The sequence below is a fragment of the Artemia franciscana genome, chromosome 1, assembly GCF_032884065.1.
Source record: "Artemia franciscana chromosome 1, ASM3288406v1, whole genome shotgun sequence".
NCBI classification, from domain to species: domain Eukaryota; kingdom Metazoa; phylum Arthropoda; class Branchiopoda; order Anostraca; family Artemiidae; genus Artemia; species Artemia franciscana.
Window position 1 is genome coordinate 29291553 of NC_088863.1, and position 15762 is coordinate 29307314.

At 35.1% G+C, this 15762-nt stretch overlaps 1 protein-coding gene across 1 annotated transcript in view; it reads right to left on the bottom strand.

The window, feature by feature from the left end:
• Nucleotides 1–10114, bottom strand: part of LOC136027993 (peroxisomal ATPase PEX1-like) — a gene marked incomplete in the record, with an annotated part of 82546 nt that extends 72432 nt beyond the window's left edge. The window contains 3 exon segments of the mRNA XM_065705558.1: nt 8173–8313; nt 9407–9551; nt 10098–10114.
• Between the last annotated feature and the right edge of the window lie 5648 nt (nt 10115–15762).

The following is a 15762-nucleotide window of genomic DNA, read 5'->3' on the forward strand; positions in this document are numbered from 1 at the left end:
TTTAATAACACTCACGCCTGTAAGTCTTCGTTTTTTGACATTTTTGAGCATATATATATATATATATATATATATATATATATATATATATATATATATATATATATATATATATATATATATATATATATATGCCATTGCAAAGCTTTGGTGGGTTGATATTTCTTAAAAGTATTATTGGTACGCCTATTTTTAGTTGTAGCACGAGTGGTGGAAACCCTGAAGGATCTATGGAATTTAAAAATTCAGATGGATAATTAACCGCTTCATTTGGTTCCAAAATACAAATTAACTGCGTAAAACTTGCGAATATACAACATTCTTCGCTGTCCAATTGTCGCTGCATATAAATAGATTGTCAGGTTTACCGACCCTCGAACATGCAACGTACAATTGTCCATGGGAAAAACAATCAGTATTAAGATCTATACCACATTTTTCTAATGATTGACCTTGAGCTTTGTTAATGGTGATTGCAAATGCTAATCGAATTGGGAATTGCAATCTTTTAAATTGAAAAGGCAGATCCGTTGGAATCATGGGAATGTGAGGAATAAGAACAGCCTCACCCTCAAAAGGCCCTGTCAAGATTGTGGCCTCTATTAGGTTTTCCATTGTTTTTTTTACGGCAAGTCGAGTGCCATTGCAAAGCTTTGGTGGGTTTATATTTCTTAAAAGTATTAAAACAATATTGTTGATTTCGTGGACGTCTATATTTTTGGGTGCGAGAATCGCTCTTTCACTTAGCCATTTATTATTTTTATAATTTTTTAGAATATTCGGAAATACTTTTTCAATCAATTCATTTTTGGACGTCACTAAATTACAGAAATCAGCAGGTAGTTGTATACGTCCTGAAATTGAGTCTACTGGGAGCTTTCCGTTTCCCATTGCCAGCAATTGATCTGAAAATGTTTGACCAGAGTCATCGTTTTGCAATCGGACACGCATATTTGTAGTTGATTTTAATGTTTTTACGTGTGCCCATAAATTAGAATTTTTCAGGCAAGCATTCATTTCGTCTGCAGGAGTTGATTTAGGTATTATTGGTAATGTTTGCCTGAAATCTCCCGCAAGCAATATTAATGTGCTGCCAAAGGGTTTCGACGTCCCTCGCAAATCTTTCAAGCATATCCAGCAGTCCATTTATATTTATGCCTTTGTTAACAAATAGTGTTTAATTTGAAGTAAATAGTCGTTTTGTTACATCATTAGTAGAAAAAAAGTGAAAAGATTGTTGGCCCCTTCCATTACTCAGGCTACGCCAAGAGCAGCGTTGCCGAGAACGTTGAATTTACTAAATTTCGCTACATAGTTACCGTCAGCCAGAATGTTACTAATTTGTTGGAGAGAGTTGCCAGCAGTTGGAAAGTTACTAAATGCCACCGCCATGAAATAAAAGGAAGCAAATTAGCCCTACTAAGGGGACTGACTTTTGTGCAGCTTGCTCTCAAGAATTAGATGAACATTCATCGCTCTAAAGTGCGACGAGTGTAAGAGATGGCTGTGCATAGAGTGTCTGAAGCTGACAGCCAATGAATACGAACTTCTCACAAAAATGACTGACAAAGTTGGTAGTGAATGGCGATGCACACTGCAAAGTTTGTGATTCAGACAGGTCTGCATCTAGCTCAAGTGTTGAGAAGGTGATTGACAATTCGCTATGTAAGCTACGTGAAGATTTAAAAGTGGACTTAAAAGAGTCGTTAGCGGATATCTCCAACGATGCGAAGGAAATTCAGTCTCAGCTATCCTGAAAATGCAGTACCCAAGATGTGCGAAATATTGTTCATGAAACTATATCAAGTACAAACCTTAATTTTGCCGCAGAAGTGAGGAAGGTAATCAGATTTGAACAGGACAGGGAGAAACGTCGATTGAATATGATAGCATATGGTATTGTTCCAGCTGATGATGAAACTGGTGCTATTACACATATTATTCGCTCATCTTATGATTTTGACCCTGGACCAATCACGAACGTCAGAAGGCTAAATGCTTCAACCAGTAGACCCAGTACCACGTCCTGGCATGCCCTGCTCCTTTTCTTGGTCTCTTTGTGGGATATCAAGAAGAAGATTCTTCAGATCTCTAGACAACGAAAGGAGAGTGTCCAGTTTCACAGTGATTTTTCTAGAGATGATAGGGAGCTTAGAAAAAGACTTGTTGAAGAAGTGAAGCGTAGAATTGAGATTGGTTTGGTTATTCGTGACTTGTCAATCGTTTCAAAAACGATGTCCTGGGCACTCGACGCCCACCCAAAGCTTCCCAAGACATGGTACAATAGCTTCGACTCCTGCCATTGTAAATAGTTCAAAGTCTTCAAGCTCTAGTGTTGTTAGTGGGGTAAGTTTATCTAGTTATTCATCTTGTGTCTCTCCTGCCGATAGTGGTTTGTTATCTGAATTAAGTTGCTCTTGCCACACTACAGTATCCATGAATGCAGATGCGGCACCACGCTCAGCGGAGCTGCTGATTGAAAGGAGTGAAACGCACACCCAATGCGGTGAGGCATTAAATAATCCAGGAAGAAATAGAAGATTCTTGAAAGTGATGCATTCAAATCTGGACTGTATTACAAATAAACTGCCAGAGGTAAAGATGCTATTAGCTAATCAGCATATTGATATTTTTTGTGCTACAGAAGTTTGTCCCAAAAATTCTCTAATAAAGCTTGAGGATTCCCATATTGCAGTTGATGGTTATGAAGTGTTTTCTAATTTTTGTTCGAATGGGTGCAGGAGAGGCACTGTTATTTATGTGAAGAATAATTTTAAAACTAAAATACTGAGTTTATTCCCTTATGTTGATGCTTATCCATGGGTGGGATTTGTAGCTGTTGAGAGTCAGCTCCCTGAAGAAACGTTAATTGTTCGAAAAATTTATCGAAGCTTCTCTGCACCTAATGCTAATGATTCACACCAAGTCGTGGCTGATCTTGTGAGTAAAATAGCTTCATCTAGTTCAAATTCTGTTTTCATCACTGGTGACTTGATATGCCAGATGTGATATGGGTTGGTGGCTACAGATTCACAACTCCAAACAACCCTGCCCAAACAACTCTGAATTTTGTAGCAAATAACGCCCTCACTCAACTGATTAATCAACCAACCCGATATAGAGATGGTCAAAACCCAACAACACTTGACTTGGTATTTACAAATATCCCTGACACAGTCATGTCTATTAAATATTTACCCGCAATCAGCTCTAGTGACCACAATTATGTTATGTTTTCGGTGCTGGTTTCCACTAGGCCAAGTAATATGAAAAAAAAGATCTTATACAGATTATGATAAAATCCGAGAACACTTGTCTGAAGTTGATTGGCAATCTTTGATTGTTAGTGATAATGTGGATGATTCATGGTTTAATTTTAAGTCATGCTTGCTTGCAGTCGAGAAGCATGCACAGAGAAAACCAAAACATTGCCATTTCTCACTAAAGAGGTAAGAGAAAACATTAAGAGTAAGAATAAGGCATGGAAGAAGTACAAGAAATCAAAACAGGAGAATCATCTTGTTGATTTCAAGATGAACTGTAACAAGCTGAGAAATCTTACATGTAAAATCATAAGTGATTATGAAGTAAATAGAGCCCTTAGTGCAAAAACAAACCCCAAAAAGTTTTGGAAGTATGTTTCCAGCTCTAATCCTAATAGACGTAGAATATGCCAGCTTATACGCCCTGATGCTACTGTGCTTGATTCCCCATAGACGTCGCAAATTGTTTAAATGCCATATTTGCCACTAATTTCTCTCATTCAGTTTTATTATCTCCTACTCCCCCTTTCCCAGAAAGAAACCATGTCCACAAAATGGCTTACTGTCGAAATCTCAACATGGTTTCAGAAGGAGTCGGTCCATTGAGACAAACCTGATCCACTCTTATGATATAGTCACTAGTTAATTGAGGAAGGTAAAGCAGTTGATGCCCTGTTACTCGACCAAGCCAAGGCCTTCAATAAAGTTGTCCACGAATATCTTTTACATAAGCTCCATGCATATGGAGTCCATGCTGACACTGTGGAGTGGATAAGATCATTTCTGATTGGCCGAATCCAGAAGGTCATGGTCTACTCTGACAATGGAGACCCTGTATTTTCAGAATCTGCACCAGTATATATATTAATGATTGTGAGGATGTTCTACAAAACCCCATCACTCTCTACACTGATGACAGCAAACTAATTGGAATTGCCAATGGAACCCTGCAAAATAACTTGAATAGTCTCTCCTTATGGGCTTCCACCTGGATGATGGAGTTCAACCCATCAAAATGCAAAGTCCTTCACATGGGTCCTCACAACAATCAGATTTCATATTTTATGCTGGATAAATCTGGAACATGTATCCAAGTTGAGGCTGTTGAGAGTGAACGTGACTTAGGGGTGATCGTTGACAGGAAGTTTAAGTTCCATGAGCACACTATGCAACAAGTTGCTAAGGCCAACAGAGCCCTGGGACTGATTAAACAAACCATATCATTGCACCATCCTCTGATAATAAGAAAATTATATAATGCTCTTGTAAGACCACATTTGGAGTTTGGCTGCCCTGTTACAAATCTTCAATATAAGGGAGATGTGGCAGCCCCACACCAACAGCTTCCCTACCCTGAACGTCTGCGTTGCCTGAAGATACCCACATTGGTTTACCAGCAGCACAGAGGAGATGTCACCACAGTTACCGGCAGCACAGAAAATGTACCAAAACAACATGGCTAACTCCATTTTTACTCCCTCCCTTGCCACTATGACATGAGGTCACTCAATGAAGCTGCAACAGGATCACTCCAGACACAGAGAGAGGACGAAGAGAGGACGAAGAGAGGACGAGCTCCTTTTGAAGTTTCTGCAATAACTCATTGTATACAAAGTGTCTTGGTCAGTGAACTGCCTGATCTGCCTATGATGATCGGCGTGGGTGAGGGCTGGTTGCCCTCCAATTATTTTTGACTCATAGAAATGGCCCTAAAACTTCTGATTCTCAATCAAATGAACCCTATCCAAACTTTATAGAACCACCTGCTGCATAAAAACCTCCCAGGTCAAAACTTACAAACCTTGCCTGTTGGCTAGGGGGGGGGGTGTCCACCCTGGAGAGATTATTTTACATTCTTTGGACTAATTTGAACAAAACGTCTATTTCACAATTTTTGATCCAATGCGTTTGGTAAAAAGAGGGCGTTGGAGGGGGTCTAGATGACCTTGTATCACTTTTGACTCTTAAAAAAGGTACTAGAACTTCTGATTTCTAATCAAATGATCCCCCTTGGAAGCTTATACAACCATCCCTTCCATAAAAAGTCTTTCATATTAATAATGGGGAACTAGTATAACTTTTAACACTTGTCCTGAGGGCTGCAAGGGGGGGGGTCACCCCGCCCCCCAAAGACATAATTACTGGACCTTTCAAGTGTGCTGAATAAAATGGTTATCTCAAAGTTTGATTGGATATGTTTGGAAAAATAATGGGGGTGGGGAGACTGTTTGCAATCCATGACAAAAGGCACTTGGATATGAATAATAAATGCCAGGGACTAGCAAATCATAACATATTTTTCATTTTCTGTATCAGTAGTATCATTAAGTTAGCCATCATGTTTATGGATTACTGGTATCTTATTTTCATTGTGACTAGTTAGAACAGATATCACTTTGGAGAACTTCCACCAGTTTCTTTGGACTCTCAGATGAGATCTGATTCTTTGGTTGAAAAACAATTAAAATTATGTCTCATCTGGTCTTTTATCTGTATTCTTTTAGTCCTGCTATCTCTATATTTGTAGTTGTGTCACCAAAATGTAAATATCTGCCTTTGTTGTGATTTGCTAGTCCCTGACACCCATTTTGGTAAAACTTTACTTTTGTCACAAGCTGTCTAAACTGGAAACTATGCTGCAAGGCAGCATAGTTTCTATATTATAGCACTTGGAATTGCTAATTCTAGAAGCATATCCAATTCTGGTTGACCCTCCTTCTCCACAGGGCAAACTAAAACTGCATAAAGTTGACAGGGTTTTGAAGCCAAGGGAAATGTTGGGGCTGGGCAATATGAATGAATAATGACATGAAAACAATATGCAATCGTCAGAATCTAGCTATATGTAGTAATTAAAAAAAAATAAAGAAACTCACAAAACTAAAATACCCTCCCTTCAAACTTTTAACACCACAGAAGCTTGTCCTTGACTAACTGCAATTTCTGGGGAAAATAGGGTTGCAATGATGAAAGATCATGACCATAACAAACAAGGCTTAACCAATCAGACCTTACCCCACTGCCCGCAGGGCTCATAGACTAATACACTTTGCTCTATAGGTAATGTTACCTGTAAGGAAAATTGGACATTGTACTGGGTACCTTTTGTAATATTTAACTAATTGCTCTGATTTGCCAGTTCCAATTTTGTCACTGGCTAATGTCACACCAGCTACTACTCCAATCATTCAGAAACAGCTGGCTAATTTAAACTTGAAAGTGAACCATCTTTGATATTAGCATTAATGGAAGTGTGAGTTTTTTAATTATCTTTTGACTTCCTACTATACAGAAATTACCAGTGGTGACTGGAATTAGTATTTAAAATATAATTTCAGGTAAAATTGGTGCAAACAGTATTACTGGCTTTCATATAAAGTGAATATATCACTCAATGCCTTTTGTAATACTGTTTACAAATATAATAATCGCTTCTACTGTAAATTCAGATTTAAGCACTTTTTGACCTCTTAAAAATGACCTGTAAATGGGGTCATTACAAATCTGCAATTGTTTAGAAACAAATTTGGGCTATATATTTGCACATCAGGGGGGTGGGGGTAAAGCAGAGCATATATTAAATAGGTAAACTAACCATTGCTTTATTTTTTTTTATGTGTTTGTGCTGTTGCACTGGTGATCTCTCTTGTCATTAAAATTCAATGTGCACAAACACATAAAAAAAAAAAAAACCAGCAATGATTAGTTTACATATTTAATATATGCTATGCTTTACCCCCACCCCCCTGATGTGCAAATGTATAGCCCAAATTTGTTTCTAAACCATTACAGATTTGTAATGACCCCATATATAGGTCATTTTTAAGAGGTCAAAAAGTTCTTTAAGAGGTCAAAAAGTGCTTAAATCTGAATTTGCAGTAGAAACGATTATTATATTTGTAAAGAGCATAAAAAAAGGCATCGAGCAGTATATTTACTTTATATGAAAGCCAGTAATACTGTTTGCACCAATTTTACCTAATTTCATTCATATTGTACAACCCCAACTTTTCCCTTAGCTTCAAAACCCTGCCTACTTTACACATTTTTATGTTTAATCCATGGAGGAGGAGGGTCAACCAGAAATGGATGTGCTTCTAGGATTAGCATTTTTAAGTGCTACAGTATGGAAACTATGCTGCTTTGCAGCATAGTTTCCAGTTTAGATAGCTTGTGACAAATGTAAAGTTTTACCAAAATGGGGGTGTTGTGGCTTTGCCATGATGCCTGTATTACCCCCCTTGAGACAACCCTTTTGGTCACATGTGCAGTGACCATCATCAGTAGTAGCCTACTAAACTACTCAGCAGTAATAATAAAACTACTGATGATGTCACTGCATATGTGACCAAAATACCTAGCAAGTGTTTTTTTTTGTAAAATTTATCACTATCTATTATAAGAATTTATCCCTATTTGAACTTTTATTTATAGACTAGTTCTGATTCTAGAGATATGTTTCTTTCCCAGCTATGTGAATAGTTTGTTAATATATATTCATCCTGACTAAATTATGTTGAAAAATACAAATTTACATATGTTCATTTTGGCCCTACATAAGTTATAGAATTTTGTAGCCCATAAGCTAAATGCATATAGCTCAGGTAGCAGTTTAAAGACCCCATAACCTGGGGGCAAGGTAAACCAAAGCATATAAAATAAAGGAATGTAAAATCAGATGTCAGAACAACTGGGGAAGGAGTAGCTGCCCTCTCCCTGCTAAGAATACCACTGAGCTTAGGACTATTCTACTCTATATTTTCAATTTTGTAGTCTCTCAGGCATTTTTATCAGATGATAAGCCACTTAGAAAGACTTAAGAAAAGACTATAGATTTCATCTAAAGTTAGTTTGACTTATAGCCTGCTAAAGTTCACCAACTGGACATAATACCTAGGCTGAATAGTACCTGATCTGATCTGAGTCTCCTCTTGAAAGCAATGCCAGTTGAGACTTCTTTCAATATGACTAATTTCCTTTCTTCTTGGCACTTCACCATTAGCTACAGCTACTTTCAATACAGCAATTATTATTTCATCTCAGCTTCAAACTAAAAAGGGCAAATAATCTTCCTTTATAGCAGGTTTTTTTTTTTTAATCACTCGTCAAGTTCCTAGATCAATAACAAAACACTCAGTCAAATAGAGTCCACATACAAATCAATCCCTATTACATCACTGTCAACACAGCATTTACAATATTATCAAAATCAGATAAAATCTTTTTCTCTACCACTTTCACAAATAAACTTAATAAACAAGTCTATCTTCCTATACTTCAAAGATTCATCACCAATCAAAATTCCTAATGCAAGCCCTGCTGAAAGGTCTCCTAGATTTTCCTCTTTACACAGCATTCTCATTTCTTTTCTTATATTTTCATATTCTTTACAATCAACAACATAATGGAAAATACTCTCTATCTCATTACAATTATCACACTGAGGACTATCAGCTTTGCCTATGATAAACAGCCTATGCTTAATGCCTACATGGGTCAACTAAAAACGGAACATTAAGCAACCATATTTTCTTTTCAATCTACTGTAATTTTTCATATCAAAACCAGGTTTCTTTTTCTGGGTAAGAGCTATATTACTACTATCATCCCTCATTTCCTCAAAATGTTTTTGGTAAATACTTTTAACCATCTCTCTAATCTGTTTATATGGTTCTGTAGGAGGTGTATGAAGCAACTTTTGTGCTGCCTTTTTGGCATATTTATCTGCTCTTTCATTACCCACCACCCCCACATGGGCTGGACACCACAAAAATTGTATTGTTACTCCTTAACACTTATGGACCTCATCCTTTGGTTTATTTGGAAAATTCTTAAGGGATTGGAGGGCTGATTTTGAGTTGCTGCATATGAGGAACTTATTTTGGTTTTGATCACTTTCACTAATTTTTTCAATTACCCATTCTAGTGCACTTTCAATTGCTTTTATTTCTGCCTCAAAAACAGTTGATTCTTTGCTAAGTGGATTTGTTATCTCTGTATTGAATTTGGGAACCACTGCTGAGCAGCCCACTCCTGAGCCATTGTTTTTGACCCATCTGTATATATTTTCACATATTCTTCATACCTGCTATTCAATACTGAGAGGAATTTTTGTTTCATTAACAGGGGGTGCTGAATAGTACCTGATCTTAGAGATTTGAGTCTCCTCTTGACAGCAATGCCAGTTGAGACTTCTTTCAATATGACTAATTTCCTTTCTTTTTGGCACTTCACCATTAGCTACAGCTACTTTCAATACAGCAATTATTATTTCATCTCAGCTTCCAACTAAAAAGAACAAATAATCTTCCTTTATAGCAGGTTTTTTTTTTCTTTTTTTTTTTTAAAATCACTCATCCAATGCCTAGATCAATAATAAAACACTCAGTCAAATAGAGTCCACATACAAATCAATCCCTATTACATCACTGTCAATATAGCATTTACAATATTATCAAAATCAGATAAAATCTTTTTCTCTACCACTTTCACAAATAAACTTAATAAACAAGTCTATCATCCTATACTTCAAAGATTCATCATCAATCAAAATTCCTAATGCAAGCCCCACTGAAAGCTCTCCTAGATTTTCCTCTTTACACAAAATTCTCATTTCTTTTCTTAAATTTTCATATTCTTTACAATCAATAACATAATGGAAAATACTCTCTATCTCACTACAATTATCACACTGAGGACTATCCGCTTTGCCTATGATAAACAGCCTATGCTTAATGCCTACATGGGTTGATCGAAAACGGAACATTAAGCAACCATAGTTTCTTTTCAATCTACTGTAATTTTTCATATCAAAACCAGGTATCTAAATAGTACCAAGTTCCACGTTACGTTGATTTTAAAAATTGCAAATTCAAGAAAAGAAAAGATGCCATCTATATTTCATTCAGCATCCTTTATCCAACTTTTCCGTTTGATACTTATTCGAAGCATTTATGTACAGACTGTACTCTACTGTAAGCGTATCTTATTTGCAAGCTCCTGAAGGTTTGCCAAATTTCCACGATCATTGTCCCTTTTTTCTCTGCAGAGGCGAAGCTAAAACATTTCATTGGGGTGGGGGGAGAGGCTTTGCAAGAGCGGGTGCTATTGAAGTAGGAGCTTTTCAAACGGCAGTGAAGAAAAGTAAATATCTAACAAACACGCTACTTGGTGACTTTAAAAACATTAAAGTCATAAAAAACATAAAAAGTACTGATGCTCGGCGTTTGCTAAAATTTTCAGCAATGGGCTGCAGCAGGCGACAGTAGTGTAGCGTACACAAGCTTGTGGGTGAGCGAATGTGAAGGTCGCATACACTCGACTTTATTCGGCCAGATCCACCACTAATGCTGCAGTCCATATCCACCCTCCACTTCCCCCAACGCCCTGAACAGGATGCTCAATCTCATAGTTGAACCGAGCTCTATTCTAATAGCTCGGGGTATCGCACTATTCATTTGCTCGTGATTTTGAATGGATCTTGACTATGTAAGATTTAATTTGTTTTACTAAACTTATAATATACATGATTTATTGAGAGATTATTTATGATTAAAAAAATGATTTGTTTGTAAGTTTGTTAATTTATGCTATTAAACAATATTGATATAAACGGTTCAAAGCCAAAATAAGAGTCATAGGCAGCGCAATAGCTATGTCTGAGTGAAGATACGAGATAAGTCAAAGTATTATCATAGATTGTGAAAAATTATGTTGTGACTTATTCCCCACATTTAAAAAGCAACCGTATTTTAAATTTGATAGTATTCGAAATATAAAGTTAGAATTATTAACTTATCCGTTTGGCACTGTTTGACAAAGAATATCATGAAAGTCTGAACAATGCTTTCCATCATTGTGGCAAAAACCTTAAATTGTTTATAAATTGCCAGAGATGCCAATTGGAAGGGAAAATTGATTTCTAGAGTTTGAAAATTACATGCCAAAAGAGAGTTTTCAAAGTTGGAAGAATTTAATTATTAGTAGAGTAAGAAATAAAATATATTCTAACTTAAAAAATAGTAACACTAAATCATTATTTTATAATGCGAAGATTAAACAAGCAATTGCTAATCTAAAGAATGAATTTGTAATTGTGCCAGTGGATAAAGCTAATAATAATTTTGCCATAATTTGTCAGAAGCTGTATTGTGATATCTTAAAAAGGGAGTTAGGCACAACTAATGTTTATGAAAAGGTAAATATAGAGGATGAGAATTTAATTGAAAAGACTGAAGAAATACTTTTTAAAAATTTTAATATTAAAATAAATGACAATGATAAAAAGTTCCCTTTCCTATATTGGACTGTAAAATTTCATAAGAATCCCCCTAAACCACGGTTTATTGCTGGAGCAGCTAAATGTCCAACCCGCATTGCTGCTACTGACCTCTCTTTAATTTTAAAGGAAATTGTAAATAAACTTAAAACCTATTGTTCTGGTATTAAAAAATTTTCGAATTTTAATCCATATTGGAGTGTTAATAATTCACTGCAGGTGATAGATTCTTTAACAATGGTTTCAGCTAAAAGAATTGAGTCTTTCGATTTTACGACAATGTATACTAATTTATCACTCAATTTAGTGTTAGATAATTTAAAAACTGTTATAAAGAAATCTTTCCTCTTATCTAGTAAAAGGTTCTTAAAAATAGACGGTTATAATAAAAAAGCCATATGGACAAACTGCTTTAATACTACAGTTAACTTGAGATGTTACAGCTTGGATATGATTTTTGAGTTATTGGAATTTGTTTTATACAATACTTATATAAGATTTGGAGGTGATTTGTACAAGCAAATTATGGGAATTCCCATGGGGGGGAATGCCAGCCCATTTATAGCTGACTTGTTTTTAAGTCAACTAGAATATAAATATATGATGGATAAGAATAATCCAATTAATTTAAAACATGCTTTGTCAAATAATAAAAGATATTTAGATGATATTTTGGTCTTAAATTGTAAGGATTTCATTGATATTTCTAAAAATATATATCCATCAGAGCTTATTCTTGAGCCTAGTCATGGCGCTGGTCATGAAGATCATTTCTTAGATTTAAATATTAATATTTGTGATAATAATAAATTAAGTTTTAAAATGTATAATAAAACGGATGATTTTGATTTTGAAGTGATTAGTTTCCCATTCCCTGAAAGTAATATACACTCAAATATCACATATTCAGCGTTTTTCTCACAGTTACTTCGTTATGCAAGGATTTGTAGTAATTATATTGATTTTAAAAATAGATGTAAAATCTTAAGCCAAAAATTGATATCAAGAGGTTTTTCTGCAAATAAATTAACTTGGCAATTTAAAAAATTTAGTTTTCATTATAACGAACTTTTAAATAAATATCAAAAGAATTATCTAGAAATACTTAAAGAAATTTTTAACTAATTTCGGAGGTTCGAGAAATGTTGTCACAGCGCCATTTATTTTGAATTGGGTTTCTATTTGAGCGGAATTTTTAAAAAATTAGCCACATGGTAAAGATGAATTATATAATTGTTTAGTTCATTCAGGTTTTTTGCAATGTGTTAATATTTGTGATTTGGTAAAATTTATAATATTTAGTTTACCTATTGTTGCTAAAGGGAGGGATATATTAACAGGATAAGCTTGTTTTGGTTTTACTTGGTTGTTTTACATTTGCTGTTTTTTTCATGGACATGTATTTTGGGGGTGATACCTGACGCGGGGATGCCATGGATATTCTGTGGTAGCCACAACACTGTGCTGGGTAGAGAATTTAGAGTGGCGAAACCCTATATAGGCCAGTGTATTCTCCTGATGAGCCCTTATGTTGGGTGTTGCCTCTGAATTATTTGTCTATATTATTTTTTCTATGGTTTGGTAAATGACGACTTATACTTATTGACGACATGACTGCCTGTCCATGGATTATTCTTTATGGTTGATTGTGTGTGGCTATGCTGTTTGACCTATGTGATTGTATGGATGAGTAGGGTTAAGGCCTCATTCAAGTGCTGGTCTATATTAATCACTAATTTAGGAAAACAGTCTTCCTTTTCTCCTTCTGTCTCCTTTTTTTTTTTTTTTTTTTTTTTTTTTTTTTTTTTTTTTTTTTTTTTTTTTTTTTTTTTTTTTTTTTTTTGTGTTTGTGCTGTAGCATTGGTAATTTCTCTTTTCATGATATATATATATATATATATATATATATATATATATATATATATATATATATATATATATATATATATATATTTCGTTTAAATTCAGTTTATTCTATTTTGAGCAGACATTTTGAACAGAATGCCGATGCAAAGATAAATGTCCCAAATGCAGTTCTGGTGTTGTGTGAAATACGACTAATTTCAGTCATAATTCTTAGCACATTTATGTCAGTTTTTTTTTGTAGCTGGTTAAAAGAAATATTTAGAAAAGTGAAAATAGTGAGAAGTCAGCATAGCATTGTACACAGAGACAGTTCAATTATTTATGCGTTAGTATGTGAATCCAAAACACTATGAATAAGACGTTCTTAGTGCTTATTAAATAAAAAGAAACAAGTTTTTTTAACTGAAAGTAAGGAGCAAAATTAAAACTTAAAACGAACAGAAATTACTTCGTATATGAAAGGGGCTGCTTCCTCACCAACGCCCCGCTCTTCACGCTAAAGTTTGACTCTTTCTCTCATCTCTTCTTTTTAAAACAGTAAAAAACTTTAGCGTAAAGAGCGGGGCGTTGGTGAGGAAGCAGCCCCTTTCATATACGAAGTAATTTCTGTTCGTTTTAAGTTTTAATTTTGCTCCTTACTTTCAGTTAAAAAAACTTGTTTTGAATCTTTTTTTTAGTAAAAGATATACGTAACTTATAAATTAGCTTACATAAAAAAGTTTTGTATTCTCAAGTTTTTATTACATATATGAGGGGGTTCGCCCCCTCGTCAGTACCTCGCTCTTTACACTAAAGCTTAAATTTTGTCCCAATTCATTAAGAATGACCCCAGAATCACAAAAACCGTAGAATAAATGGTTGAAATTACTAAAAATACTTTAGCGTAAAGAGCGGGGTATTAGGAGGAGGTGAGCCCCTCATATGGGTAATAATTTCTGTTCATTTTAAGTTTTAATGCTACTCTTTACTTCCAGCTGAAAAAACTTTTTCATATTTCTTTTTTCATTGTTTTTTTTTAAAATAATGCTAGTAAATCCTGCGCTCCCTTCATGGAAATTTTTTTCCACCATGACAAATTCCTCGATGGAAAGTTACCCCAGTCTATCCTCCTATTCTCAACCCCTCCCCCCAACCAAAAAATCCTACTGAAAACGCCTGCACACTTCCCAATAACCATTAGTATAGGTAAGCACTGGTCAAAGTTTGTAACTTGTAGCCCCTCCCACGGGGACTTTGGAGGAGTAAGTCGTCCCCAAAGACACATTTATAAGGTTTTTCGACTACGTTAAATAAAATGGCAATCTCAGAATTTTGGTCCGTTGACGTCGGGAAAATAATTAGCGTGGGAGGGGGCCTAGGTGCCCTCCAATTTTTTTTGATCACTTAAAACGGGAACTAGAACTTATCATTTCCGTTAGAATGAGACCTCTCGCAACATTCTAGGACAACTGGGTCGATACGATCACCCCTGGAAAAAAAAAATAACAAATAAACACGCATCCATGATCTGCCTTCTGGCAAAAAATACAAAATTCCACATTTTTGTAGATAGGAGCTTGAAACTTCTACAGTAGGGTTCTCTGACACGCTGAATCTGATGGTGTGATTTTCGTTAAGATTCTATGACTTTTAGGGGGTGTTTCCCCCTATTTTCTAAAATAACGCAAAGTTTCTCAGGCTCGTAATTTTTAATGGTTAAGACTAAACTTGATGAAACTTATATATTTAAAATCAGCATTAAAATGCAATTCTTTTGATGTAGCTATTGGTATCAAAATTCCATTTTTTAGAGTTTTGATTACTATTGAGCCAGATCGCTCCTTACTACAGTTCGTTACCACGAACTGTTTGATAGGCAATTCAATGACAAATAAGAGAATCAGAGTTTCAATTAAATACTGGAAATAGAGATTAAAACAATTAAGTGATTGCTTGGGCGGATTCCCTTTAGCAAACTCCATGACCAAACAACAAATGATTTGGCCCATCATGATATAGATAAAATATCATTATAAAAACCATTAAGTTTTATTTTATTTTTTTTTATGATTCGTTTTTCATTCAGGAAACAATATTCACTGTATATCTGCCTTTTTATTCTTCAATGATTCTTCTTCTATCCTATTTGCAGATGTAGAGGATGTATTAGTTTCCACTTTTGAAAGTAGTTTTAAAACAACAGAATCTAATCTTGAACTGACAGATTTCAGGATGTAAAAGCACCTTAAATATCAAGGGAAAAAAATTGACCTGAGCAAATGTGGCGAAACAGGAAGTATAGAGCATTTTTCAATCCATTAACTAGGCTCCAATTTATAGTTGATGACAAGGTTTCAAATGCAGTATATTTGGAAA